The following is a 5,489-nucleotide window of genomic DNA, read 5'->3' as shown; positions in this document are numbered from 1 at the left end:
GAATACACTGAATACACCTGAAAAAGAAAATACTAGCTACGAATGGAAAATATCTAAACTGTAGTTACGTGGAGTAATTAGTTATCAAACTACTATCATTTCTAAAAATTCCCCTAAAAATTAAGAAAAATAACCAGCTTAATTGAAAAGACTGCTTTGATAGAGACTCGAACTACTATGTTTTGGCCCAAAGCGGTACCTTTGATTCTCGCCTAAAAATTGATGTGTCCAGCAGCATTTTATGATTGTGGATGTCATCGTTTATTCTATTTCATTTATATGACGTTGTTTAACTTGATACGAAATTTAATAAAATAATTATTATTTTTATACGTATGGTATAAGAAGCTTAAAGAATAAAAGACATTTTGTGAGGCTATAAAAATTTTTTTATTAAGGATAAAATGGATACAAAAAAAATTTAAAGTTAAATTATTTTCATATATATAAAAATATCTTTCTTTTTGAAATTTACTAATAAAAAGAGAGTGCCACTTAAATTGAGAAAAAGGAAGTATATTTTGTATACAAATATCTACCGTCCCAGTGGGGATTAATGGTTACTCGACCACCCACTACCTAATACTTGGATCCATCCATGGACTATAAAGAGTCGTTTAGTTACCAGGATAATAACAAATATGAGATTATAGTAATTTCATATTTAGTTGTAAGTATTAGCTAATACCTTATAAATTTTATACCAAAATAATGCTAGTTATCGTCAAGTAAGGGGTGAGATCCCATAGGATATTCCAGAACTGAACCGAACGACCCCTAACTATTGGAGGCTGGATTGAACATTGGATGAAGCCATGAAGGTGAAACTACAGGGACCATTGCTAAAAGCAACGGCAATGATTCTAAAAATCTTGAAATTCTAAAAATAACTAAGTAATGGTGAAAATATTTCCTAGACTCCTTTTTTTAGGAACAGAGCTGGAATAAGATAGATATAGAGCACAAATAGACGGGTAGATTACACTACTACAACATCCATAAAACTTGCAGTATATACTTTGAGATGAAAATAAGAAAAAGCTGCCTCCACCCATGGTGCAACATACGTTAATACTACAACTAACAAAGCGGAAATATTTTCTGCATGGAACAAAGTTCAAGCAACTTCTTCCAAATACTTACAACTTACAACTTACAACCTATAAAACTATTGGATTTTCTGCAGTACCATCCTCCGGTTCAGTCATCAATTCAGCCGGAAAATCACCTCTGAGAATTTGAACTTTGAACGTCATTTTTGCTCTGCTGCACTGCAGAAGTTCAAACACAAGTCCATCTCCGATCTTCAAATTATTATCATTCACGAAATTTTTCCAGCCCTGCTTAAACCTCCTTCGATAGTCTCCAGAGCAGCACATGTCCCACTTCTTTCCACTGCAAGTGAGGACTACAGGAACTTCACCTGGAGTAAGTTCTGGGCATATTTTGGCTGGTAAAAACTGTCCATAGAGTAGGATATGATATTCTTGAATTAGTTATTATCAGCGTGCGTTGCGCACACACCCACACTAGCAGAGGTGGCAAAATCAACTATAGATTTAATAACTCGCTCAAACTTTTAACCGGTTGGGTATGACCCCAACTTGACTCAACCACGTAATGAGTCAAAACAAGTGAAAATAGTGTAATCCGATTCGTCAAAATGCAACTCAAATCAAAACATATAAAATCATATTAGATTTCTTTTTTTTCTTTTACAAAAAGCTAAATAAGGAAATTAAGGAGAGGTTGGACCATGTTAAGTAGGTTGACCTAATTTTGACTCAGACAAACTTTAGGAGGATTGATAATGGCATGTTTACTTATTTGACATGTTTTGATCCATCCAAAATTTGACCTCACTCGCCTATTTAGCACCGCTACTGCATACGAGCATTCAATGAAAGAGGAGTTAGAAACGAAGTTACCATCATATACTTGGGCTCGAGATTTGACTCGCCGAGGATAAAATCAAAGTATGGTTTGCCGCAAAGTGGTGATATATCTTCATCTTCAGAATCAGCCATCGATTTCCCTATCTTTGCGTTCTTTGCAGGTCCCTTGTATAACATCTAAAGAAAATATTCATTTCACTTGTCACGGAATTTAAAAAAAAAGAGAAGACTTTTGAACTTGTGGTGTAGAATGAAGCACATATATTTTGTGTGACTATAAATCATTGCTTAAAGGTAAATTGTTTTCAAATAAGAAAAGATGTCATTTTTTTTGGCACAGACTAAAAAAAAAATAGGTTCACATAAATTGAAATATAAGTTGCATATTGAATCTTTTTTTAAACAAATTTTAAAAATCAAACATGAAGTTTTACTTTTCAAATGAGAGAGTTACTGAGTACCACTCAAAACTTGCAAAACCACCGGAAAAAAAAACAAAAGAAGAAAAAAGAAGTGATAAAAACAAAGCAAAAAGCCATGTATTGATAATCATTATTGTCAACCGAATAAAACTGCATACCCCGTATTAGGGCAAAGAGGAATGGAAAAGGAAATGAAGTGCTCATAGTTTTGTCATGCAAGCTTTATAGCATATATTTTTTTTGGTCCGTTTCAAAAAGAATAATTCATTTTTATAATTGAAAATAATTTAACTTAAACTTTCAATTCTACCATTAATGACAAATTTTTATAACCATATAAATACTGACCCTTTTTGATTTGTTTAGAACCACAAATTCCAAAAATCTTTATTTTTTCTTAAATTTCGTGCTCAATCAAATATGTTCACATAAATTAAAACGAATGGAGTAATACAAATACTAAAGTTCTATCAAGCATGTAAACTTCTCTACACAAATATTATTGGTAGCCTTATAAAAATAAAAAACATAAGTAAGTATATACTCCCTCCGTTTCAATTTATGTGAACCCATTTGATTGGGCACGAAGTTTAAGAAAATAGAGAATACTTTTAAACTTGTGGTGTAAAATGAGGTGCATATATTTTGTGTGATTATAAATCATTGCATAAAGGTAAATTATTTCTAAATAAGAAAAGAAGTCATTCTTTTTGGCACGAATTAAAAAAAAGAAATAGATTCACATAAATTAAAATAGAGGAAATATAACTTAAACTCAACTAGCTAGCGTATAAAATAGGAACTCGTAGGAATGGCAAAAACCACGTTCATATTTGGCAGTCTCTGGGAGAGTACTTTTTGAAGTTCTTCTTCCATTTCAATTGTACAACTGATTATTAAGGTCTCTATTTCAGCTCCCTCTCTCTCCTTATAAATATTCTCTGCCTCTTCTCCACTACTCTATGCACGCCTTCTCACTGATCAGCTCCTGACTTGGTACGAATATCAATGGTGTAAAGTCATGCCTGCCAGAGGTGTAAATAAAGAAACAGATCAGGTTTAGGTATCGGCTAGCTCCCCAAATAATGACAACTCTTTCCAAGGAAGTAGACAGGGATTGAAGAATCTTTGGAGCTAGAGCCTATTCTCATCACTTCTACTCTATAAAGCGTACAAAGTTCAAAAATATATTGTGCTAAGTTAATATGGGATTGGGGGTGCCGGTAAAAAAATTCACAATTGCCCACTAAATTTACTGTTTAATTACCCACTATATATATATATATAAGATTTATTACAAACCTGTAATGATCCGGCCGGTCGTTTTGAGAAAATTAGCCCCGAACCCCTATTTATTGCCCCCCTACTTCAGTTAGTGGTTATGTAACTTACCGGGAAGATTCATTTTTTATTTCGGAGTGAAATGGAACACATAGTCCCTAAAATGGAGATTTAAGTTATAGGAATTGACCGTAATTCGAACTGTGTGAAGACGGCTCCGAAATGGAGTTTTGACGGTTCTTATAGCTCCATAGGGTGATTTTGGTCTTAGGAGCATATTCAGATGTTGAATTGGAGGTTCGTAGGTCATTTTATCGTCAATTGGCGAAAGTTAGAAAATGAGATGATTTTTGAGAAGTTTGACCGGGAGTGGACTTTTTGATATCGGGGTCGGATTCCGATTCCGAAAGTTGGAATAGGTCCATAATGTCAATTATGACTTGTGTGGAAAATTTGAGGTGAATCGGACTTGATTTGATAGGTTTCAGCTTCGGATGTAGAAGTTTGAAAATTTAAAGTTCATTAGGCTTGAATCGATATGTAATTCATATTTTTAGCGTTGTTTGATGTGATTCAAAGGCTCGACTGAGTTCTTGTGATGTTTTAGGACTGGTTGGTATATTTGGTTGAGGTCCCGGGGGCCTCGAGTTTATTTCGGATGATTAACGGATCATTTGGAGTTGTGTTGGGTTGGCTGAAGTTTGTTGCACCTGGTGTAATTGCACCTGCGCACTTTGGGCCGCAGGTGCGACCCCACAGAAGCGGCCATAGAGTCGCAGAAGCGATTATGGGCCTGTCCAGCTGGGACCACAGATGCGGTCAGGGTCTCGCAGAAGCGGACTCGCAGGAGCGGAGGATGGATTGCAGAAGCGGGCGCCCAGGTGCGGCCCTTGTTCGCAGAATCAAACTTTGAGGGCTTAAGTGAAGTCCGCGCCTACGATGGTTTTCCCGCAGGTTCGGAACCGCAGATGTGGTGGATCCCTCGCAGAAGCGAGAAAGCTGGGCAGAACACTTAAATGTAAGGGTTCGCAATTTTTACTCATTTTAGACATTTTGTGCTCGGTTTTGGCGATTCTTGATAGCATTTTTTGAGGGATTTCTTGAGGTAAGTCTCTTATGCTTATTTTTTTATCAATAATCTTGTTTTTCCGTTGTTTTTCCCACCTAGATTGTGTGTGTTTATGGTGGAATGTGGGAGTTGAGGCTAGGGATTTGGAAAGTGTTATTAGGGGATTTGAGTGGCGACTTGGTGTCGGATTTTGGTAATTTTAGTACGAGTTAACTCGTGGTTGAATGGGTGTTCGTATTTTGTGACTTTTACCCGATTCTGAGACGTGGGCCCGGGTCGACTTTTTGGGGTGATTTTTCGATTCCTTGCTAAAGTCATAGATTTATGATTTAAATTAGTTTATTGTAACTGTATTCATGTTATGAAATTACTTTTGGCTAGATTTCGACCATTCAGAGTCGGAAAATTGAGGGAAAGGCATTCTTACCGATTGATTGAGTGACATTTGAGGTAAGTGACTTGTCTAACCTTGTGTGGGGGAAATCCCCTTAGAATAGTACTGTTATAACAATTTGTGATATGTAATCTCCGTGTACGCGAGGTGACGAGTGCGTACACGGGATGATTATGAAAAATACGGTTCTTGCTGATTTGTCATCTTTTAGAATACATTAACTGAGTTGTCTTCTTTTAAAATACATTATCTGAGTTGCCTTAACATATGTAGTGATCATGTTTAGTCTAGCATCACATGTCTACGTGCCTTAACTCTTACTTATAAATTGTGCAACATGTTTAGTTGAATTACCTATTTTCCTTGATTTGAATAATATTTTTAACTGTAAGATTCTTGCTGAAAATTTGTGTTTTCCTTCGATTACC

The 5,489-nt window shown here is 35.7% G+C and overlaps 1 long non-coding RNA gene across 1 annotated transcript; it reads right to left on the bottom strand.

Moving 5' to 3' along the window:
* Positions 1 to 956: 956 nt before the first annotated feature.
* On the bottom strand, positions 957 to 2,473 carry LOC104109445 (uncharacterized). The gene is made up of 2 exons (XR_011410016.1): positions 1,929 to 2,473; positions 957 to 1,460 (listed from the first exon to the last, which is right to left on the bottom strand). It is a non-coding gene; the product is annotated as an uncharacterized lncRNA (long non-coding RNA).
* Positions 2,474 to 5,489: the final 3,016 nt, after the last annotated feature.

Source organism: Nicotiana tomentosiformis, chromosome 8, assembly GCF_000390325.3.
Source record: "Nicotiana tomentosiformis chromosome 8, ASM39032v3, whole genome shotgun sequence".
Classification (NCBI taxonomy): Eukaryota; Viridiplantae; Streptophyta; class Magnoliopsida; order Solanales; family Solanaceae; genus Nicotiana; species Nicotiana tomentosiformis.
Note: the sequence above shows the minus strand (reverse complement) of the source record. Positions and strands in the feature narration are given on the sequence as shown.